This window comes from Lepidochelys kempii, chromosome 10, assembly GCF_965140265.1.
Source record: "Lepidochelys kempii isolate rLepKem1 chromosome 10, rLepKem1.hap2, whole genome shotgun sequence".
Classification (NCBI taxonomy): domain Eukaryota; kingdom Metazoa; phylum Chordata; order Testudines; family Cheloniidae; genus Lepidochelys; species Lepidochelys kempii.
Genome location: NC_133265.1, coordinates 68,478,950 through 68,505,104, shown reverse-complemented (window position 1 = coordinate 68,505,104; position 26,155 = coordinate 68,478,950).

Sequence of the window (26,155 nt, the reverse complement as noted above, 5' to 3'; positions counted from 1 at the left end):
AAGGCCAACATGAGCCGGGTCACTTTTAGGCTTGGGTCAAACCACTACTGAGTCTTTGCTCAGGTGTAAAGAAACAAAAGGGAGTTGGGGGAGATTGGCAGTCACCCCCTTCATGCAGGGCACCACCTTTAACCACATGTCTCCACAGCCAAGTCACTGGTTGCAAATCAAAAGGTAGTCAAGTGTCAGACCTACCTTCCTTCAGAGAGCCTCTGACTGGCAGCAGTCTCTCAAGCAGTTCCTGGCCCCAGCCAAGCATCTCACGGAGTGACAGCAAGAGATCTGCTTTCCTTCCCAAACAGCCCCAGCTGAGCTGTGCTCTTCCCTTGTAACCCCTCCCTCCAAGCCTGACACCTATTGCAGGTGTAGCAGGGCAGGGCTGACTGAGCTCATAGCAGCTCATTATCCCTTTCCGGCCCAGTGTGGAGTTTGTATACTGCATCACAGTCATAGAAAGCTTAATCTCCTGAGCTGTTTTAACAGTCCTGCCTGAAATAAGGACACGAAGGAAGGTTTCTCCCTATAAGAATAATTTTGCACCCAACTCTGGAGAAGCAGAATAATTGTGAGCACTAGTATTTTCAGCTGAGCCGAGAGAACTTATTATTTTCCATGTAAATAAAACGTTCGCCAAATTAGTCAGGTCCAGGAACCTCAGGAATATGTAATGAAAGTCAACAGGGAAGAAAATGTAAGCATCAACAAAATATTTTTGGATTCCGGAAACTTGAACAAGTCATACTGTATATATTTGATTGTAAACACTTTTCCTCTCCTCCCTTCTTTTCCTGTGACTCAGCCTGAGGATCACTCCATACTCCAGACACTGTTGGAAGAAAAGACCAACCACACAAATGCTGCCTGCAGTATTCTGCTGTTCAATGAATTCCAGACACACTCAAGAAATTATATTTTCTCATTTCCTTTCACTAACTTGAACAAGTGCAGCATCAATCTAGTCAGAAAGATCAGGAAAGGGACCCTGTTCCTAGTGAGCTCATGATGTCTCAGCAGTTCCCATGGCTACGTGATTTCAATTTCAGTGGCTCAACCAGTAACATTGTGTGGGCAAGGTTTATTATGGATTATTATGAATATTTCGCCTCTCTGTAACAAACCAAAGGGCTATGCATAAAGTTTACAACAAAGGGGCAGTCTACAGGGGAACTTCTGGAACCTTGTGAACCTTGGATGCCTTATTCAACCAAGCTTAATGCAGCATTAACCTTTTGCTAAGCTTATACCAGCACAGCAGTGATAGGAGCTGTTCTGTATAATCTTATGATACCAAACACAAAGGCAAAAGTGTCTGGAAACGGAGACCTTTGCAGTCAATTTATAGTGACCGGACACCTGTGGAATAAGGTGATCGCTCTTTTTTCATTATGGTGAAGAGTCTTGATGCTGGTCCTGTATATTATTTTGCCCAGCCTAAGAAAAACCTTTCCACAACATGACTGAAAATTTTTGTTTGTCTGCAACTACAAGAAGGTTCAGCTTTGGTTAAACTCCAGTTACTACTAATAGTAATTATAATGGGGACAAAAAAGAAATAAAACACAAAGTAGTAAAATAGGCTTACGTTCCATAAAACAGGAGATGTACATGTTTTATTGCTATTTCCTCTTTAGAAATGACTGTCTTCTGTCTTTTTAATAAAAACTCAGAATTGCTATAAAGTACATTAAAAATAATCATTGCCAGATGAAACGGTTGGTGTGTAAGTAGCACTCCCAATTTTCACAGGTTATAAAAGCATGGAGTTGTTTGAAGTTGGAGACCCAGACAGAGGATGAATTTGCTTTTATCATTGGCCTCCTTCCTCACCCCCAAGTTGCCCTTCTTGGGACTATCTTTATAAATGCGACAAGATGTTACACTGCCAAGATTTGAATGTTTCTATGATATTTTGACCCTTAAGTCACGGGTATCATCATCATCCCAGGATTCCTATTTATAGCTGTTCAGTTTCTCCATACGGTCTCAAATTAAAGATAAAATGTCTTCGGTTTTTATATGCAGAAGAAAATCTGATGAAAAAGTCAATTTAGATGAATTTTAGAGCAGCTGTGGAATCAGCATTCAGGATGCAACATTTCAGTCAAACACTGAAAGAAGTTTTTATTCTTTTATAAATACTTGCCTTGTAAAAGGTGTGAATATAGTTACAAAATTAACAACATTTGGATGAATCTCTCATTTAGAGTATATTTACCCAGTTGATTTGTAATAAATTTCAGATCCCTCCTATCAATTTTGGATTCTGTCATGCATTTTTGACCATATTATAAATTATATCCTTAGTTCCTACACTGGCATGCAGAGGAGAGGCAATTGTGATTTAGTCCTACGTGAAGCACAGGATCTGGTGCAAGAGGTGAATATAGCTGAACCGCTTGGTAATAGGGACTATAATGTAACTAAATTTAACATTCTTGTTGGAGGGAAAATACCAAAGAAGCCCACCACAATAGCATTTAACTTCAGAAAGGGGAACTACACAAAAATGAAGAAGCTACTTAAATGGAAATTAAAAGGTAGCCACAAGAGTGAAATGCCTACAAGCCACAGGGAAACTTTTAAAAAAGAACATAATAGAGGCTCAAATTAAATGTATATTCCACATTAAAAAAAAGCACAGTGAGAGGACCAGAAAACATGGCTAAACAGCAGAATAAAAGAAGTGGTTAGAGGCAAAAAGGCATTCTTTAAAAATTGGAAGTCAAATCCTAGTGAGGAAAATAGAAAGGAGCATAAACTTTGGCAAGTGAAATGTAAAAGTATAATTAGGCAGGCCAAAAAAGAATTTGAAGATGATATTGCTGGACCAGTACATGCTCGTGCATGTTCCCAATATCTGTGCCAAGTGTCCACATATGTTGTGCTGGACGTTGGTATAATGCTGTGTACATGTGTATACCCACACCCACACTGCTGCTCTTGTTATGCAATATTAGCTCTCAGGTGTGGTATCCTTGGATTCTCTGCATCACAGGGAGGCCTTCTAGAAATCTGGGGGATGGGGGTGGTACTGTCTCCCGCCTTCAGACATCTGCGGATGGCAGTTCCTGATCATATTTCCCCCTCCAAACTGGGTGGAGCAATGGGATAATGATGTGGTTCTGCTCCTGATCATGGGGCAGATGGTTACTCAGTGTTGCTAAGTGGAATATGGGGAGAACTTTCTGATATGTCAAAGACAGCTACTCTAGCCTCTCTGAAACATTTCAGCACAGGTGAATGTTCCTGCTGTTCCAGGCAAAGTCATGAAGGATAGAATATATGCCCAATGGCCTGCGATGGGACACTAGATAGTGCGATCTGAGTTACTACAGAGAATTCTTTCCTGGGTGTCTGGCTGGTGAGTCTTGCTCACATACTCAGGGTTTAGCTGTTCGCCATATTTGGGGTCGGGAAAGAATTTTCCTCCGGGGTAGATTGGCAGAGGCTCTGGGGGTTTTTCGCCTTCTCTGCAGTGTGGGGCACGGGTCACTTGCTGGAGGATTCTCTGCACCTTGAAGTCTTTAAACCACAAGTTGAGGACTTCAATAGTTCAGACATAGGTCAGCGGTTTGTTACAGGAGTGGGTGGGTGAGATTCTGAGGCCTGCATTGTGCAGGTCAGACTAGATGATCATAATGGTCCCTTCTGACCTTAAAGTCTATGAGTCTATGAATACTCTGACCACACACTGATCAGCAGCTGCAGGTGGTGGGGGGACCTGGTGACTGCTCTTGGAACAGGAGCCATGTTCGTTTGTATTGATCAAAAGAGTGCAACAGAAAGCTGTTCTGATGTGGTCAGCATAGCTCACTACTGCAGAGTTGCCAACTTTCTAATCATACAAAACAGAACACCCTGACCCACCCTTCTCCGAGGCCCCACCCCTGCTTGCTCCCTCCATCTCCCGCTCCCCATCGCTCACTCTTCCCCACCCTCACTCACTTTCATCAGGCTGGGGCAGGGGTTTGGGGTGTGGGAGGGGGTATGGGCTCTGGTCTGTGGCCGGGGATGAGGGGGTTTGGGTGGAGGAGGGGGCTCCAGGCTGGGCCAGGTGGTTGGGGTGCAGAGGGGCTGAGGGCTCCTGCTGGGGCCGGGGATGAGGGGCTTGGGGTGTGGGAGGGGACTCCAGGCTGGGCCAGGGGGTTGGGGTATGGGGGGTGTGTGCGGGGGCCTGGCGGTGCTTACCGCGGTTCTGAGGAAGCAGCTGCCAGGTCACTGCAGCCACTAGGTGGAGGTGCAGTCAGGCGGCTCTGCGCAGCGTGCATTATCTTTGCAAGCACAGGCACGGCCCCCCGCAGCTCCCAATGGTCATGGTTCCCAGCCAACAGGAGCTATGGAGCCGGTACTTGGGGCGGGGGCAGTGCACGGAACCTCCTATTCTCTAGCCACCCCAGCACCTAGGGGCTACAGAGACCTGGTAGCTGTTTCCAGGAGCAGTGCGGAGCCAGGGCCGGTAGGGAGCCTGCCTTAGCCCCAGGTCCCCTTTCCCCCACTGACCGGGCTTTTAACAGCCCAGTTGGCAGTGCTGACTGGAGCTGCCAGGGTCCCTTTTCGACCAGGTTGAAAACTGAATGCCTGGCAACTCTACACTACTACCAATGAAAATAGGTGGACAGAGACCTTTATAGATTGGGTAAGGCTCAGGAAGAAGAGGGTCAGTACACTGTGGGAATGAGGGTGGAGGACTATTGAAATGCAAGACCAAGTACATTCTTCTTATCCCTGGACACACCACACACTGGTACTTATTCACACCACGCAGGCACACTAGTTTCCTTGTCCTCTACTCACCTTCAGGCACATGCTCGTGAGGTGTAGATGTGGACAACAGGAGGGTTATGACACAGCCACGGACATGGACATACATATAATCGCTAGTCTAGATGTAGCTTTAGTAGCAGTTGATCTGGTTTGTCATATTTTTTACATTTTACTATTACCTGTTGTATATCCCGCCAGTCTATGCCCTCCATAGTACAGTATTTTGGGTCTTTTGGGTTTTTGTTGTGTTTTCTTTTAATCACAGATCCATTGCTAAGATCTATAAACCAATTTTCTCTTTATCCAGATTTAAGGATGCAGTAGTGAGAGGTCACAAGAAGTCTGCATTTTTTTATGCTCCAAAGAATGGCGTTATCCAAAGCTCACTGAAGCAAAATGAAGTTTTTCCACGGATTTCAAAGGGGTTTGGATCAGGCCTCAAGTTGATGAGGTGCTATAAACTTGTAGTGTGTTGTTATTTTGCTATTATTATTTAGAAAAAAAAGAACCAAAATCAGAATATGAGAAGAGATTACAACCCGCTTATTATACAAAAAAAATCCCTCTGCTAAGAGGCCAACAAACCCAGCAGCATTTTATACCTGCTCATGAAAACCTTGAATTAAAATAGGATCCAAAAAGCCGATTGCTGATTCTGAAGGGGTAACTCCAGATTTATTAACTTGAAGTACCCCAGCTATTAGGTAATATTTTTATAAAAACACTTTCTCCTTCCATAAATAAATGTCTACTTGTAAAAAATGTGCTTAAACAGCACCCACTAGATTTCACAATAGTGCAGCTGAAGGGTAGATATTAAAGTTTGTGTCATATCAGCATTCTGCACCACCTTTTACATCCGTATAGGGGGAAACAAACAAATGAGCAATAGCAGATGAAATTTAGGGGAAAATAATTAAGACTAGAATGTAGGGGGGGAAAAACACTGTCATGCCTTATGGTCCCATTTAAAAAAATAAGATTGTAGTACTAAAAGATTGTAGAAGTTCACATTGTACATTTACAGCCACTGCTTTTGTGCTATACTACAATATATATTTTTGAATCACAATTCTACCCAAAGATGTGAGTCTTGCTTACGCACCAATTTTACGTATCACTTCTGGATCCCATAGTTCCAGCTTAATATTTTTAGGTACATGTTTGCAGGTGGCACTATTAGTACAGAACAATATTGTCTGTACATAATGCTTTTAGAACAGTAGACATAATTGTTTTAAAACCAAGGGCAATTTTTTCAATAGTGGCTAAGTGACTTTGATGTCTAGTCCTATTAGTTTTCAATGGGACTCAGAGGTCCCTTGCACACGTTTGAAAATTTTGCCTCAAAGCCTCCTGGCTCTGACTTTCCACAACATTTAAATCCCATTGGAAAAATGAAACTCCTGACCAATAATTGAAAAATGAATCTGTTGACCCATGAGCACACGAGACAGAACTTTCTCAGGAGCTGGATGGAGGCTGTGGAATTAAATATCACAAGAGAGAAAAATGACCCCAGACCGTATCACTTTCAGAACTAAAAAGCAAGATTAATTTCTTCATTTATATCTCCCTCAAAATGTGCTTAATTTAAAGCAAAACAAAAAGCCAAAACCTTTCTCTAAATAATCCAAAGAATCTATTTACTCCTACTATGGGGAAAGAAAGAGAGAAAGTTTACGTTTATTTTGATGTTTAAAAGCTAATGAGGCCCTCAGATACTGTGATGGTGGAAGCAGTTTAAGAACCTAGATCAAGGGATAGAGAGAGATCCTTTATAAAGTTATTTCCAAAAATTTGTTCTACTTAAGTTATTGTCCTTCTTGTCTGTTTTTCTCAACCTATTGTCTCTCTCACACGTATAGATGGCAAGCTCTTTGGGGCAAATGCTGTCTTTTTTACTATATGTGTCCATAGTATCTAGTAAAACAGTGGCCTCATTGAGGCCTTTGGATGCTACTGCAAGACAATACAAAAATATATGATATTTTTGATGCTCAAGATCAAGTTATCAGCCCTGACCTTGGATTTTGTACACCTACTTTATTCAGGCAACCAACTGCATCCACAAAGAGGGCAATGCAGCCATTGTATATGCACAGACATCGATTTCGTTACTCAACTCAAGCAGCTGAATGCCCACTACTCTTGGGGGAATTCTGCGCCACTGCGTGCATGCATAATTAATGAGCCTCACATATTTTTTTTTTTTTTCGCAGAAGAAAGCTTCTGCTGAAAAGTTGCTGCAGGCCCACCAGAGGGCACTGTGGTGATAGAACACAGCAGCAGCTCCCAGCCAGCTAGGGAAGAGAAAGAGCCTGCAGAGCCTTCTTTGCATTGGGTCAGTTCAGGAGACACGGGCTATGGGGAGACAGATAGTGTAGAGTGCTGGGGAGGACAGACTAGGGCAGGGGCTGAATGGGAGTGGAGGTACAAGGCCACATAGTGATGGGGGAGGGGGTGCAGCGCTACATAGGGACAGAGGGTGTCTGAGGGGGGGCACAGAGACATATGGGGATGGGTAGGGGGTGCAGGGCCACATGGGGATGGGGGAAGTGGATGTCTGAGTGGGGGGTGGAGGGACACATGTGCCTGACTGAATGGGAGAGGCTGGGGTCAGCCAGGGTCTGCATGGGGGAAGCTCCCTAACAGTCCCTCCCCGCTTCCCAAAAAAAACCTCTTCCATACTTCTCCCACGCATACCCAACAACCTTCCAAGTTCACACCCAGGCTCCTTCCCAGCAATTATTTTCCTCTCCCTCAGCTTCAAGTGACTCCCCACAGCCTTTGAACTGCTTCTAGTAGGTGCGAGAAATATGGTTCTGTATTGTAGCTTAAATGAATTATTACTCAGAGTTCTGTATTAATATGCCAAGTAAGGAATCTATTTATCAAAAAACATTTTCTGCATCTTTTTTGTTGTCTGTATTGTTATAGACCTACTTGCTGACAGGTATTTTGAAATAAATGACCAAAAATAATTGAAACTGGAGTGACTGTATTGTGCTATTTTGACAAATAAAATATGCAGAATTTTGCAGAATCTGAAAATATTGTGAGCAGAATTTTGAATGTTTTTGGCACAGAATTCTCCCAGGAGTAGTGCCAACAAGCCTGGCATGCATATACAAAGCCAGGCTATGCACACAAAAAACGTGTTGGTACCATCAACTATGCACACAACATAGGAAGAAAACTTGAGTCTTGCTTAAAAAATTAACATCAAATAATATCCAACAGAAAATACTGGCCAGAGCAAGACGGAAAGTATTAACAGCAGAACACTTCTCATTCAATGGTAGTTGCAAAAGGGGAGGAACAGATCCCTAAACAAACTACTGACATTTTTCCAACTCCAGTTAGAAAACTGTCAGATTTTAGGTGGTTGTCTCGCTCAACATTTTGCTTTCTTCAATAAGAGAAGTTCTGGTTGATTCAGTGTCAAACCGTACTGCTTTTCTATGGGCATAAGTATGGTTATCAATGATCATCATAAAGCCTAAGGGCCCTAGTCATAGACCAGACCCCATTGTATTAGGCACTGTACAAACAAAAAGATGGTCCCTGCCCCAAGTTGCTTAAAAACCAAGTATAAGACGAGACAACGGATGGATACAGACAGATAGATGAGTACAACTAACAATGAGACAATACTGGTCAGCATGGTAGACAGCGGTCTCTTCACATGAACAGCCTGCCAGCTGTCAAGTCATGTCAGGCAACAGCACCTGCCAGTCCATATGTCAGCTATCACTGCCACAACGTTATAGTCTATCATTTGGTCTCTTAGGGGAAGTATGGAAAAGTATTGTATGGGGTTAATTTTCACTTTCACCTTCTTGTCTCATTGAAAAGGAATAGGCTAAGGCATCTCTTTGTTAAACAGAACTTTGAGGCAGTAGTTGAAATGTCACAACAAAAAATCCTGAAAATGAAAGAGATGCAACAAAGCCTAGTAGTTTTAGAAGATGACGGGTTAGATCATTCTTTTAAGATGTTCTTTTACACTGTATTTCTGATTACTTTACAAACCGTGTAAAACACTGGGGGGTGCAATTTTGCCCCCAAACACAACCGTGTAACCCCACTGACTTCAATGGTTTTCAAATTAAGAAAATTAGAAAGCTTTTCATTATCACTGGGTTTGTAAGGCTACCACTGAGGGGACCGAGGGTGTCTGAGTGGCGGCACAGAGACACATGGGGATGGGGAGGTTGTTCAATTGTGGTGTAGACATTCAGGGTCGGGATGGAGCCCAGACTCTAGGACCCTGTGACACGGGAGGGTCCCAGAGCTCAGGCTGCAGCACGATCCTGAACATCCATAATCAGCCCCTTAGTCCAAGTCCAACTCAGTTGGTACAGGCCAGCCACGGGTGTCTAACTGCATGCAGTGCAGACATACCCTAACAGGCCAGCCAGAGCCCTACGCTGCTGTATTATTACTGGCTGTGAGCCAGGTACTTGTGAGAGATGGATGGCCATTGCTCAAAAGCAAGAGTGCCAGCAGTTGAGTCATTCTGCCTCCATCTTTGTGTGCATGAGCTTTTATGTTACAAAAGCACAGGGCCCCTTCCAAAGTTATTCAGCTACTAAACCGAAAGGAAGAAGCTGGGCAATGGAAGAGGGAGTGGAATGCTGTAAAACCAAACGCTCAATGGAGTTTTAAACCTGGGGTTATTAACTTTATTTCAGAATCTTGTAACTGAATACCTAGATACCAACCATGTGGCTCATATAAAACGTCTGAATCCATCTGAACAGGGACTAGCTGTTAGTCTGTGAGACAAAATAATTAATGGAATAACCTGATCCTCTTCTACCACTCATTTCATTTCTTTCAGAATGTCAGTTATAGTGACTCAAGAGCGCAGTGTCAAACTACCGTGGCAGTGTATTATTATGGAAACATCCACCTAATTGTTTTAAGATCAAACCTTCCTGAAAATGGCTATTGTTTAAACAGTGATTTATAAATGGACCTGGAGTAATCAGCAACTCCAGGCAACACCAAGTCATTGATCACCCCGAATCCATTCACATACCTTTGACACACACTGATGTGCTGCTGGATGGGTTTTGTGTACAAATTCCTTCCCTCCTGAATGGAAATTCAGACCTGTTCAAGTGTACGATAGTCTTTCATCATAGTGGCTGACCTACAAAGATATTGTGATGATGAAAAACATTCACATAGAACCTAAAGCAACCTGGAATCAGGATTTTTAATGAATGTGAGGATCCACTCAGACATGCAATGGTGAATTCTGTTTGACTTGCACTCACCAGTCCTTTCTCTTGGCAAATACTCCACCGACCTTTAGGCTCAAACTCTGACACTTATCAGTAGATATCTTTGGGAGGCTGGGATCCCTGTTTCCACTCCCTGCTAAGAACAGATGACACCCACCTGCTTGGGTTCTTCAGGGGATGCTGGGTGGCTCAGTCAACTCTTGGGAGGGCCAGGAGAAAGGACCACCCAATCATCACAAAGGGCTTTCAGGGAGACAAGAGCACCTTAATTTGCTCCCAATGGGCAGTGGGAGTGAAAAACTAGTCAAGCTCAAATGGTGTCAATAATCACAGGAAGGTAGAATCTCATCCTTTGCATTGGATAGGTAGCAAAGTAGGGTTTCCTTGCTAACACATATTAGCGAGAATAATCCTAGACTCTTACCTCCTTGAAGACTCTTAACGACTGAAAGAGACAGTTGCAGTAGCCTATCTGGAAGCCTCATTAAAAGTCTGCTGAGACACGGAGCAAGTAGCAGGGGCCACCTCAGTACCTAAAGAGAGCCATAGAGAAGGCAATCCAGCCCGAACAGGGAGCTGAATCCTGCTACAAAGCTTGAAAGTTAAGGAGCAGGAGGAGAGGTTTAGGTAAAATGAGATGTGCTGGAAGGCTGATTTCCCGGTGAACCTGGAGAGCCTGGCCTGGTACTAATGCCTGCAAACAGACCTTGCTAGGGTCAGTACGTGTACCTCCCAGAAACCAAGCCATGCGGGCCTTGCTCAGTCCTGTAAGTGATTTAACCTAATGCCTATAACAGTTATTGGAGATTCTTCTAGAGCGCTAACATGGTGGGCTTTTCTATTTATTGTTATTTTAACAGTGAGCTTGCAATTGACAGCACTGCCTTTGAAATTCTAAATAGTACATTATTGTGCACAAACCTATGAATGGGTTTCTTCACACGGGTTCACGCAAACAACCTCACCATTGATCAGTAAGATTAAGCTGGGCATCTTGCTGATGTAATATGTAATAAGATGGAAAACACATACTCGTTTAGGTTGCAATTTAGAGCTATCTTCCATTAGCTGATGGGAAGAAGGAATGAGAGAGGTTTAGCTGCAAGTGACTAGAAGGCATCAGTCAAAAAGAAGGCAAATTTAGTAGAGCTACACAAAGATGAATGCACAACCACTGAGCACTCATGAACAGTCCTGGATTGACAGCTCTGCAGGCTGTGATTTGCATTTATACACAGAACAGACCGAGCAGGCAGCAGTGCCATGCCCTACACTGGCCCTGATTGGGATAGATCACTTGGAGGAGTAAGAGGTTCAGGCCTTGTCTGCAGACAAAACATTAACTAAAATCAGGTTTCAAAAGCAATTAAGCTAAGCCGGAGCAAACCCTTGCATGTGTTTACATCTGGCTTATATTCATTTAGCTTTTGTCATTGTTACCAAAATAACAGTAAACCAAGGGATGATTTAATCTCAAAGTGTGCGTCGACCTTCCTTCAGTGTACAACTGGTTTATATCAATTTAGCTTAATTTGGTAATTGACTGATTTAAACTAAATCAAGATCAACCAGATTTAAGATATAACTCTAAAAGTAAAGAGATTTAAGTATATCTATGGTGCACTGGTTTAACTAAGTAGATTTAAAACCTGATTTTAGTTGAAGTGGTGCAACTTTTGCATACACACAAGACCCAAGTGTCTGCGGTTCTTCTAGCCCAAAAGTAGCTTGGTTCAAGGGGTCGGCCAAATGGTCAGACGGTCACTGCACCAGTTTGCCTTCTAGTTTCCCACTGTTACCAGGACTTAGAGAATTCAAACAGCAGTCTAAAAAAAACAAAACACAACAAAAAACCCACCCAAAACAACCCACATGGACAACTCCTCCATAACTTCTTTCATATACTGGTTTTGTAAGCCTACACATAGGATCAAGCTACATCAAGCAAAGCTGGCGAGTCACACACTACATTCATTTCATCAATGATATGTGGCCCACTTGTCCGATGGAAGATTAAATGGGTATAAATATACATCAGGCAATTTTTCAGTCTGACACCTCTGCCATGACTTAACCCAAAACATAGAATATCAGCTATCAGGAAATATATGCCCTTTAATAATATAAATCCTTTGAAAAGTCTTCAGTGTACTTCAGATACAGCAGGAATTTCAGCAATAATTTCATGTTTGGCTTGGTCCTCATTCTCATAGTCCCTGGACTTATATTATCAGAGAATGGTGTCAAAGTTGAACATGCTGTAGAAGATAGTGCCTGACTGCATACATATACTGTGATTTGTACTCTGCTTATATGTGCTCTGCACAGTTAATCATCTGTATGTTAGATAGCGAGAAAAATATAGGTAAGCTTAATGCCTGCAGATTCTTCAGTCTGCAGTAGAAAGAAAATATCTTGCCAAGACATCTGAAACAGGGGATGTTAGTTCACTAGAATTCTATTATTATATCCTTAAGTGATTCCCGGAGCAGCAGAGAACCATGAAAAATTATAATAGGCAAAGCAGATGTTGCCCTGACATCCACTCACTGATATCTTGAGAGCCAGTTTTGTTACAGCCCACCTATTTGCCGTGGTTTCTCAGGAGATGGGTTCTGATAAGCCATTTTTATGCCAGGAGTGGGTGTTTATCAGGTATCTGAACTGTCCACTTGAACTGGATATTAAATCAAAGTAGGTACTGCTAAAGAGCTTGAGTCAGTGAAATGTTTCATTAATATGAATAGGAGTTGTTGACAAGCTTGAGTGTATGTTTTAAGGGTGGAACTGATCAAGCTCTCCTTTGCCTCATAATATTTTGATGTGCCTTTACACAGGAGAAAGACCTGAGAAAAGAGAAAACTCTGAATCCTAAGGGACATCTGCCTCTAGCAATTTCTTTCTTTCCTTCCCTCTGGGGAAAAGCAGAAGAGTGCCAGTAATTACTTAGGTAACTGGCCCCTGCTGGCTATTTTTATACACCACCCTCTCCACCATTCCCCCCGAAATGTAGCACTTGTCAGCACTCAAATTATCATGAATAGCACTGACCTTTAATATATGTGTGTGGCAGCAGTGTGGTGGGAATGCCATTGCTCTTAGAAGGGGACTAGCAGCTGAACCTGGAGTTTACCATACCATTTTTTAAAAGCTAACCCGCTAGGATTTAAAAACAAAAACCTATTGCCCCATCTTGCTGGCCATTATTCAATTACTGTTCTCAGCAGAAAGCTGCACTGATGGATGGATGGCATAAGCATGATCACACCTATTACTTCTGCAGTACCAACCTCAGTCCTACCAGTGTCAGAGCATAGTGCATCATGCAAGCAGACATTTCTGCAGCATGGTCTTTGGTGGTGAAATCAATGAACAGTGAAACTGACGTACTAGGCATACTTGACAAGCCTCCCTGCAAAGCCATGGGACACCACCTATGTTTTAATGACAGGCCATTGCCCAAAATCCCACAACCAGAAAGAACATGATAAGGGCTTGTCAGCGATAGTGTTTAGATGTTTAAAAAGATTAGGGTTCCTAATGTTGGTTGTATAGCAGCCAAAGACCAATCATTTTTATTTCAAGGACTGACCAAAAGAATGGAGAATGAAGAGTGGGAAGCCCAGAATGCAATATGCAGAGATGAAACGGTGACACAGAATTACCTGCTCAGACACACAGCAAAAAATATCTAGATTTATAGATTATATAGATGTAAGTGGGGTCACGGGGATGAGGATGGACCCCCAATCTAAAGCCCTGGGCAGAACTGCAGACCAGACTCCACACAACTACTTTGTGCTATTGCCCACGCTATAGTAATAGATTATGAGGAATTCTTCCCCTAACCATTTCCACTGTCACTCTCTGGCCAGCTGGCACAGAGAAACCCTCCACAGTGCACAGCTGATGCAGAGAAATCCCTCCATAGCCCACTGTAGAACTTAAGTGATGCAACGGGCTTCACCCCAAGAATAAAATACTGTACAAAACCCCTGTGTTAAGAGAACATTAAATTTGCCTGGATAAAGCACTTGAAAGTCAAGAAATGCATGTGCAACCTTAACTTTGCCCCAAAGAACCTTTGGCTCACTATACACACCTACAGTACCGTTTTCAGTCTGTTACTGAGCTAGGAAGGCATAGTGCAGCTTTCCTAGTTGTGCACTTTACAACCTTAGCAGAAAACCCTGCAAAATATATTGCACATGTGCAACATGCAGTTTTCAAAGTGCAAATCAAAACCAATTTTCACTAATCACTCAAAGACACTACTTCACAATGAGGGCTATTTCCAGGCCAAACGTCTTGCTGTTTTAGTTGTCAAGCTGATCATAATGAAGTCAAATAGTTTGTTATTTTTTTTCTTTTTAAACAACATTGGTGTGTTTCGCCTTTCCACCCTCGCTCCTATACTCAAAAATAGCTGGGCTGTTTTTGCTCAAACTTTCAAAATAAAATTTATTTTCAGACAGAAAATAAAGCTGGTTAATTTTAACTCAAAAGGCCCAAATTACAGAAAGTTGAAATCTGGGACTAGCATGAAAACTGTCGAGACACCTTAATTATACTGGGTGCTGCCATTTATGTTCTAGTCCGTACTCAGTGTTCTCATTTACAAACCACTTAGGGACGAGTCCAGCAAGAAGATGAGTGCTTCCAACTTGGTGTTGAATGCCCTCAAAGCTCATTTGTATCTGAAAGGTATTTTTAAGTTGGAGGATTGTGGCTTGTACAAGACGCAAACAAAATATTTGTATTTAACAGTAATATTCTGGTTTTGTTGGAGTTCAAATAAATTTGACCACCAATTTAAAAGTGTATCATTTGCTGTTTGATATTATATGAAATATTTCATTGGTTCCAAAAAATTAATCCTACTCTGAACAAAGCTTTTACACTGGTTTTGCAGGAGCATGTGACATGCTCCCATCAAACACACGAACAAACAGGAAAGCACAGATTTATTTTGAACTGTGTTTTTCTTCTATAAATTAAAAGGCCATTCCCCTCTTACATGTCATGTGTATTTAATTTCATGCTATAGGGTAATCCAGTGAGAATATGGAGAGTGCCAAAAAATACTTTTCCCATTCCTTTTATTTCCTTAGGCAAATATAAAGAATTAGAGGCAGAGAAAAGATGAAAAAGGGGAAGGCCAAGGGAAATACTGAGGTCCAAGAAAGTAAGACAGACCAGTCTAAACAAGGATTTTTCCTGGCATATGCAAGAAGCAATGATTATTTATAACAGGGAAAGGCATCTGTCTTTGATTATGATTTCATGTATACTGTTGACTGTGGTGAACTTAATGTGTGCCAGAGAAGACTGTCATCCGACAGTATGAAATTCCAGTGAAACAAATTAATCTCTCTCTCTCAGGGAGAGCATTCTGCCTTCCACTAACTGAAGGACATTACAGAAGGAATTTTGTGCCAGGAAAAATAAAAGTATAGGCTATTATGAAATACAGAAAAATCAGATTTAACTTATGAACAAAGGATAGCAATCAAAGCATATTTTAAACGTGTATTGGGATTCTTGGAAGTATATAGTTTCATCGTCTTATCTTTTAACTCAAGACTAAGCTTTGCAAGAAATAATTTAAAAATAGTGAATTCTTACCTCCATTTTTGTGTCGCCTTAATGGAAGTAGCCTTTCAGTTTGTGTTACATGAGAAACATATAGCTGTTAAGCCATTGGCAACAGAAGAATATTTATGAACTCATGAAGACACCAGATAAGAAAAGCACATGGAAGTGTGCAAGATACCATATACAAGTCTGTGGAGCAAACAGACAGAATTTCTTTTAACCCTGTTTTATCTTGTAACAAGATATTTCAGCCTAACAACCTGTTAAACTGGCATGCAAAATATTAAACCAATTGAATCCGGTGACTCCATGTATTATCTTCCCTTTCAGTGCAAACCAGAAACACCTGACTCTACCCAGCCAAGCCAGCTCACGAGAACCAAAGATAATGGCAACTAAAGGTACCTCGTGAGCAAAGGATTTTTTCATAATACAGAATCTGTGGCATTGCAATGCTGTGCCTCTTGAAAAACTAGAACATTATATGCTATAATGAGAGCAGAAAGAACCAACAAGATCAGTGATGTACAGCACAACTGCTCCAAAGCATCTGAAGAAGAACTCAGTGTAAGCTCAAAAGATTGTCTCCCTCACCAACAGAAGTTGGTCCAGTAAAAGATATTACCTCACCCACCTTGTCTCTCTAAAGCATTTGTCTCTGTTCCCAGGGCTGGGGAAGAGAAACAGTTTTCAATTAGCCATTCTGGACACTTCATCCCTATCTGAATTCAAATAAATAAAGTGTGACTGTCTACAGGGTTTCCTTCTATTGCAAGAATGCTACTGCTTTCATTCCCTGCATGAAGTTTCACTTGCTCATCTCTGCACCCTACACTGACAGCAGACCTTAAACATTAGCTACAATTACTGTCTAGTTCTGGCCTTTTAAAAAATAACGATCAATTGCCCCACAAAAGACATTTTCTGATTTGATGGACAAGCTACAGCTCAGAATGTTCTGAAGTCTGCACAGCCTGTCAGGAGGCAAGGAGCTGACAGCATCTGTTGACACATTTCTTCACAGTAGTGTGCAGGCTTGCAGATTTGATTTTAAAACATTCTGCATTTGAATGTTGCTGAGTGATAGCATGTCAGAGGCATTGAAACTCCAGCCTATCAGTTTCCCATCAACTTGAACAAATTAGAAATCAAGGAATCTAGATGAGTTGGGTTGGTTTTTTTTTTTTAGTGTGGTGGTAGAGTAATTATTTAAGTTTATCCACTGGATCAGAATACTGTCCAAGAAAAGCTATTATGCTGATGGAGTGGCTCCATCTGGTAATGAATAATATCAATACTCCAAAATCACATCAAACTCATTTTCTCAGCGTAAAAGCAGCTACTATTTTACCCTCTCATACACTTCATTAACAAATCAGAGCCTAAATCCCACCCCCCACAATATAAATATGGCCACAGACAGCCGCTTGTCCTTCTTTAAACAGCAATTGGGAGCATCCGACCTGAGCTTGTATTGCTGAAGGCAGTGGGATTTTTGCCATTCCACTTCAATGGGAGCAGGCTCAGGCTCATAGCTAAAATAATAATAATGAACGAATGATAAAAATGTCTCGCAGGCAGTCCAAGTTAGCAGAGAGGGCTATCACACTTTTTTATGTACCTGACACTCTGCTGAGAAATTACTATTACGGCATGAACTCACTGAGGGCAAGAGTCGTAAAAGAAAATGTCAAACTGAATTCCAACTACTCTCTACCTCCCACCTTGCCCCCCTCTTTATCTGGATCCTTAACTCCTTTGAATTGATTTACCAATCGCATTCCTTCACCGTTGCCAACATTTCTGTCTTTCAGAAACTGCACGTGGAGAAAGGATTTTCTTACAATGTTCCTAAGTGAGAGTCCCCACGGTTTGTAAATACCGATGCCAAGATTTTCAAAAGTGACTAGTGCTTTCGGGTGAACTACAGGAGACATTTTAAAGAGGCCTGATTTTTAGAGAGCAGGAACTCAGCACTTTCTGAAACATCAGGTCCACTTAATTCTCAGTGTGAACACACAAAAGCTGAGTCACTTTTGAAAATCTTGGCCATATTCTTTAAAATATTAACTGCATCTGTTTAGCTTTTCATATTTTCCAGATCTCTTGGTTCCCATTCTCACTTCCTCCTTGGTTTTTTGGTGAAAGAAGGCACTAAGCTAATCATTCTTCTACTTCCCTCCTCAGCATGAAATCCTTAGAATGGGACCCTATACTAATTTTTTGGAAGACCCCACTCTGAACAATTTTGCCCATTTCAGAATCTGAGTGGATGCATACTCCCAGAGGACACTGATTTGAGTGCAAAGGCAGCAAGCCCTGGCATCTTGTACAGCAACGAACTAAAACACAGCTCCAGTTGTCCCATGAGTTAGTAGATTGTTACATACTTGTACATGTGGGAAAGCCAAACACATAGCTTCCAGATCTAAAGCCTGGAGCTATCATTGACTGAGCAAATTAGAGACGAGATGCTTAGGGTCTAAGGAAAGAGAAGGGTTTAGCACTGCAAGAATATCTTTCTAGATGCCAAATTACAATGGCTGTTGAAAAAGGGGAAAATAGTAACATTATCAAGGGCAACCCAGTGTAACAGATCTGCTATGAAAGATTTCTTTTGCATTTTCTTTGGCTCATTTATTCCTTTATTCCATTTGTAATGTATTAAATACAAAAGCATCTAAATCTCATTAAGGTAATGACAAAACCTAGGAAGTTAAAAGTTAAGAGCTGGGGAGGATGGGTTACGCCTAAGCCTTTTCACCTTTAGAGTCCTGGGTTCAATCTTGTCTTAGGTCACTGAGAGAAACAAGCTAGGTGGTCTCACTCCTAAAACTCTAGTGAACGTCTGTCCTTATTCCAGAACCACACGACTTAGGAAGAATAGTAGTCTTTGCTGGAGAAAGATCCAAGCCTGGAATAATGAGGGCATTGCAGGTCAGGACTATGAGGACAACGGAAAAAAACTAAATGCCTTTCACAAACACTTTCCTGCAACACACCCAGCAATGGATGGTGCCATTAGGCACTCACTTACATGAGCACTGAAACTGCTTACACAGCTTGAACATAGTAAAAGTTACAAGAGATGTGCCACACTTCATATCTGTTCAGTTTTCATCACACAGCATTTTCTAGGTGTCGCCAAGATATTTTAGTAAATAACCTGATTGGGAAAGGTTGATACCTCTGGAAACCAAGGTCCTCTCTTTATGCTTCCTCACACTACCCTGCTAATGAACCCTAACCTTGACATGAAGGGAACATGCCAAGGGCTAAGAAGTATTTCGGTCTCAACTCCCTGCTTGGCCTCTGGACTAAGACCATCAACAGGGTGCTGATTAATGGCAACTGTAATGGCAGGTTTATTTTGTGACTATGACACCTACTCAACAGTAGATTCTAAGGCCAGAAGGGACCACTGTAATCATCTAGTCCAACTTTCTATATAACACAGGCCATAGAACTTCCCCAAAATAATTCCTAGAGCAGATCTTTCAGAGAAACAGCCAATCCTAACATAAAAAGTGGTCAGTGATGGAGAATCCACCGAGACCAACTGAAAACAAATCACAAACTCATTTCTCATACATCACATCCGTAAGATGGCTATGCTTGCAGTCACTACTAACCTATCCTATGTTAGAGCTTACGACCTAGAGGTAACTTGTCTCCAAAGAAATTCAATGCCTTCAACTGCTTGTCCTCCATGCAACTTTTCATAAACAGAGACCATCGTCGCAGTCCATCTCTCACAACCAGAGATCATGCTGTTGGTTCACACCAATATTATCGACTTCACGCCAAAAAAGAAGGGGGCAATGTTCTCTCCTTATTAACTGTTAAATGTAATTAATTGTAGCAGTCCCTTTCAGTTTTCTTCAGCATAATGTGTATCATTCAGCGTGAGGCATGATTGAATTTCCAAGTAGAATTTCCCAGATTCAAAGGTTCTAATCACTTGGAGTCATTCCAATACTGAAGGAAATATGGTTTGAATGTGATCTTTAGTTAAAAACTGATGTACATTCTTCATCACGTGAACTCAATCATCCAATGTATTATACATCTATTTTAATACAGGTATTTATCAAATGGACTAGATTGTAACACCTCTGATCAATTGTTAAACTACAATCTGTTTACTCAATCATTTGCATTTCAGCCCATCCATTGTGCTTAAAAAAAAACTACTTTCAAAATGTTGTTTGCAAAACTATTTCTAAATCCTGATCCCATTCAAAACAAAAGATAAAACTTCAGTTATCTTTTATTGTAGCAGGAACTGGTCCTTTGGTCCAGAGGAACTCAAAAATATCTCTGTCATTTTTCATTTGGTTTAAGGCAGACTTTGCACAAGGTACATGCAAGGGACATAAGATCTCAGCACCAAAACCAAAGCTGGTTTCAGGTGTAGAAACATAAAATAAGCATCTGAAGCCACACATACCCCTTTTTTCTTTAAACATGCACAAATTTAAAATGACCAAATGGGTTTTTAGAAAAAATATTCCAGACAGGCTTTATATGGTAAATTTTGAGCTTGTGTGAATTTTTATGACTGATTTATAAACCCCTACAAATTAGGGCTTGTAATGGAAAGAGTGACATAACTTCAGCAACATTTCAGTTTCATCAATACCATAATGAGCTTTAATTATGTAGTTATTTCACACTTCAACTGATTTGCAGATTCTAGATTTGCACATGTTTTTCATGACTCTAGTTGCATTCATAAAGACAAATACATGTTAGGAATTACTAAATTTTCAGAATTCTTGTCTGAGTCAAAAAGTTATTTTCCTGCAAGATTATGACTGCTCTTGCCAGCAAATTATGACAGATGCGAACAGGTTCAGTCCTGGAGTTTCTGGAACTCTTCTTTTAACAGGAAGGGCCCCCTGAGACCTGATGTAGTTTTCCACTAAGACCAAGAATCGTTGAGACTGCTAGGATTGCAATTGATATTACTGCAAATTGGAAATAAATAGCTGATTTCTGAACCTAAACTTTGGGTTTCTAGTAAATGAAGAATAAGGAGGCAATGCTATTAGGTAGGTCTAGGACATGCAAGGCCTAAAGACTGCAGATAATATCTAATATCTAATAAATCTAATAAATAATAGATTTAATATCTAGTTATAAACTTTCTTTGGAAATCATTAGTTATTTTGCTTCGATTAAAATTTGCTGTAGTTTTTGCAAAGCAAATAATTAGATTTGAACACAATCATGTTGTGTAGCCACATGAAAATAAATTATATTTTCTGCTTGCATTTCAGTTGCAGATTTAATTGATGTAACAGTGCAGAAAACGGAGACAAAATTTTATTTCTTCTGCCTTTTAATTGCCATCTGCTAACATAAGATTACGTTTCTTAAAGTGACTGGGTCTACCTGCCAGCTGAATTTTTCGCCCGACTTCCTCGAGCTCTGGCAGCTGCCTTCGTTATTGGTGAAAATGGCATGGCAAAGCTAGCATGAAAAAATGAGGGTAAGCACCTGTCACTTCATTTTTCTGCAAAGAAACAAAGAAAACACATTAAACTCAATGCTCTGTGCAGTCTATACTCAGTGACAATTTGCTGCGAAATAGACTAAAGCATCAGTTTGTTCCTGAATACAATAACAAGCCTGACATATAAAAGCACTTCTAGCAACCTGCATATTTATTTATGATAAACAGAAAAGATAAATCTTGAGTAAACAATGTGAAAGAAGGACAAAATTACACATGAGCGATCTCACCAAGATCGCTAACTTTCTTTTGCACCCAGGATCAGCTCCTAACATGGACCTTTTTGGAAAAAGAGAGTCATCAGCAAATTTCACCTAGAAGCCAGTATTAGAGACAAGCCTCTTAACTAATTATTGTTTGTGAATTATTGTTCGTGAGGCTTCCTTTTGGGCCTCCACTCAGAAAGGTTCTAAACACATGCCTAATTTTAATCATGTAAGTAGTCTCACTGAAGTAATGGGATTATTCATGTGCTTAAGCACCTTGTTGAATTGAGGCCTTGATCTCTATAATGGGGAGCCAAGAGTTGGTGCATTTTAAGCAGAAAGATGGTGTAAAGGTGACCACCTCACTGGAATCAGATGGTTCTCCTGGAGCTTAGTGTGCATCTTTGAAATCTGCCAGGCATAGTGTGAAGACAGGGAGAACATGTCCCTAAGAGGTCAGAGAGTGGAGAACCAGGGGAGAGAGAGAGCAAGAAGAAGGACCAAGCAAATAATAATCATTTCTCTCCCCACACATATTCTGATATAGTTCAAAAATAAAAATGGTGAAGTACCTTAGTGTATCCTCAAGGTGTTTAAAACTATCAGCTGCCTAAAACTATGTTATTGCAGTGCTAATGTTGCACACAGAGTAAAACAAAGACAGAAGAAATGCAAAAAGAAAAGCAGTACTAGTGGCACCTTAGAGACTAACCAATTTATTTGAACATAAGCTTTCGTGAGCTACAGCTCACTTCATCGGATGCAACTTCAGAGGAAATGCAAACATCAAGCCTCCGACAGTGACCTCACCTGGACCACATGTGTGGTATTTTCTATTAAAGTCTTTCCGGCTAAGTGTTAAATCAGAAAAATCCTGCTGATCCATAATGTGCACAGGAGAATAGCTTTGTCTACACTGGGGAATTTATTAAAAAAATCCCACTGGTTTTAAAACCACTAGGAACTATAGGGTATGTAGGCTAATGTAGTGCCCATCTTTAAAAAAGGGAAGAAGGAGGATCCTGGGAACTACAGGCCAGGCAGCCTCACCTCAGTCCCTGGAAAAATCATGGAGCAGGTCCTCAAAGAATCAATCCTGAAGCACTTGCATGAGAGGAAAGTGATCAGGAACAGCCAGCATGGATTCACCAAGGGAAGGTCATGCCTGACTAATCTAATCGTCTTTTATGATGAGATTACTGGTTCTGTGGATGAAGGGAAAGCAGTGGATGTATTGTTTCTTGACTTTAGCAAAGCTTTTGACACGGTCTCCCACAGTATTCTTGTCAGCAAGTTAAGGAAGTATGGGCTGAATGAATGCACTATAAGGTGGGTAGAAAGCTGGCTAGATTGTCGGGCTCAACGGGTAGTGATCAATGGCTCCATGTCTAGTTGGCAGCCGGTATCAAGTGGAGTGCCCCAAGGGTCGGTCCTGGGGCCGGTTTTGTTCAATATCTTCATTTATGATCTGGAGGATGGTGTGGATTGCACTCTCAGCAAATTTGCGGATGATACTAAACTGGGAGGAGTGGTAGATACGCTGGAGGGGAGGGATAGGATACAGAAGGACCTAGACAAATTGGAGGATTGGGCCAAAAGAAATCTGATGAGGTTCAATAAGGATAAGTGCAGGGTCCTACACTTAGGATGGAAGAATCCAATGCACCGCTACAGACTAGGGACCGAATGGCTAGGCAGCAGTTCTGCGGAAAAGGACCTAGGGGTGACAGTGGACGAGAAGCTGAATATGAGTCAGCAGTGTGCCCTTGTTGCCAAGAAGGCCAATGGCATTTTGGGATGTATAAGTAGGGGCATAGCGAGCAGATCGAGGGACGTGATCGTTCCCCTCTATTCGACATTGGTGAGGCCTCATCTGGAGTACTGTGTCCAGTTTTGGGCCCCACACTACAAGAAGGATGTGGATAAATTGGAGAGAGTCCAGCGAAGGGCAACAAAAATGATTAGGGGTCTAGAACACATGACTTATGAGGAGAGGCTGAGGGAGCTGGGATTGTTTAGCCTGCAGAAGAGAAGAATGAGGGGGGATTTGATAGCTGCTTTCAACTACCTGAAAGGGGGTTCCAAAGAGGCTGGCTCTAGACTGTTCTCAATGGTAGCAGATGACAGAACGAGGAGTAATGGTCTCAAGTTGCAGTGGGGGAGGTTTAGATTGGATATTAGGAAAAACTTTTTCACTAAGAGGGTGGTGAAACACTGGAATGCGTTACCTAGGGAGGTGGTAGAATCTCCTTCCTTAGAGGTTTTTAAGGCCAGGCTTGACAAAGCCCTGGCTGGGATGATTTAACTGGGAATTGGTCCTGCTTCAAGCAGGGGGTTGGACTAGATGATCTTCTGGGGTCCCTTCCAACCCTGATATTCTATGATTCTATGTCTTCACTGCAGAGTTAACTCAATTTATTTACATTTTTTGAGTTACCCATCATGCGAGAAAGAGCCCAAGTTGTTAGGCGAGGCAGGGAGACTGTGTCAAAGTCCTGCCCCATTTCTGTCATTAGTCAGGATGCGGAAAAATCTAAGTAGTTCTCTACTAAGAATATGCTAAGTTATTTTTCAGTCAGTAAGTAAATGTGTGTGTTTATACTGTAATCATCATTTCAATAATCCTTTTGCCATGTGCTGTTCGTACAGTACAGGGTCAAGTATTTTCAAAATTCTTGGTTTAATTCTATGCAGTTAATACACCCATCGTATCAGCCAGGTGATCAATGAAAAAATAAAACCTATATATTTTGAACATATATTCAGCGGTTCTAATGGAGGTTCAACCAGTGTGTTCATGGTATGAGATTTATTTAACTTTATTGCAAAATAAAAGGTCCAATTTTGGTTTTGGGGTGGGCAAGCACATGGCAAAGGCTGGAGGGTTTTTTTCATATTATGTCAGATAAAGTTGTCAGAAGAGGATCCATAAAGAAAGACATGATTTTTAGTCATGCTGGAATGAATAGAAGAGTTTATAGGACAAATGTATCTGAGGTTTTTTTAATTTCATCCATATTTATGGGCAGATATTTAAATATTTTGCAGGAGAGACTCTGATGAAATACACTAGAGTATTTACCCAGAAGCATGAAAAGTTTTATTGCTTTAATTTTTTAAAAGACATTTCTAATTTTTGTGATAATAGAAGTAAAATATTACATCAATTATTAGTATGTCTATGAAGAAACCATTAGTAGCAATGTATTTGAACATGTATAGGAACGAAAGGTTCAAATTCAGGGCAGATAACACTACTGCTCCACGGGGAGTTATTCATTTTACTTTTATTGCAGTCTATTATAATTAGCATTTTTTAATTACTAGTTCCAACACCCACACTAATAAAGGATTCCTACCTCTTTAAATGGACATCTGTGTGCCATGGTACGGTAACCTGAGCTTATTTTGCATCAATACATGCAGCCATACACCCAGGACTTTGATCTCTTCAAATCTCATACACGAAGCAGTTCTGGTATATATCAGTACTATGTATTTGGATGAGACAGTGCTATGGAAAACCTCGGTGCTACAGGAAGTGGTGCTGGTGATTCAGTAGGTGTCACTCTTCCCTTTGAGATGGTACTGAACCAATGCAAGAGCACATTGTAAGGAACTATTGCTGCTGGAGATGCTCTCTGAAATTAGATGTACAACTAAGGTCCTTTGCCACTTGAAGTGAGAGATCTCATAGCACTTTCCCCACCCCACCCCCCCTCAAGAGTAGAGGTGCTAACCTCAGTGTCCTGGTCAAATATTACTTTGAGTAATCACAGTTGGTCATATTTCCCTCTACAGTTTCAATACAATAAAATATTCTTCACTTCATAAGACAAAGCGGTTTTATGCGATTACTGTGAATAATAAGAGTTGCTACTTTCCACCCCAGAGATGAACATAAGAATGGCCACAGTGGGTCATACCTATGGTCCATCTAGTTGGATGGCTGCAGTTCAGTGGTACCTGAAATGATTGCGACAACAGAATATGCTACATTGTTTATTGTAATCTATTGCTAAAGAATAGAGAGACTTTGGATGAAGCCTTCAAAAAGACCGAGCCAATCTCATTTTTTTAATTCGTGGAATAAATGTGTAACAAATGAGAGAGTGATCTTTTAAAACTGTCGTGAAAACTTTCAGCACCCTTTTTAGATAGAGCCAGAGTCTCCAGCCAGGAGGGATCACTGGATTTTCTAGTCTGACCTCCTGTATATCAGAGGCCACCAATATCACCCAGCACTCACACACGAAACCCAACCACCAAATTAGACCAAAGAAAGCACAACAACCCACCAGAAACTAAGGCTATTTTGTGCCACAGGAAGAGAATAGGAGGGACCAATGTGCACCAGTGCTTGAGGCCCCTACAATGGTAGGGAAAAGATTAAGTGAGATATACTCACATAATCCTGGCAACTGATATGCACCCACATGCTGGAGAGGAAGGTGAACCTCCCCTCCCAATGGTCATTTGTTTTAGGATTAAAACATTCAAGTATGTAACCATGTTACAGACACACTAGTTTGTGATGATGTACATGATGGTTTTACCATTTCAGTAAATTACACAACATAGACTTCTTAATTACCACATATGGACTCTGCCAATGCTTAAATCTCTTAAACTACGCCAAAATGGCATTTCATAAAATATGTCATCAGCATCTCACTCAACCAGTTTAATCCCACGAAGCAATGAGTTCGAGTAGTTATTTAGACCATGAAATGAGTCTTTTAGGAAGGAGGCTACATTGCAAAAAACAGCATCACTGTTCCATAATTTAGGAGTGAAATAATCACACTGTGGTGTTA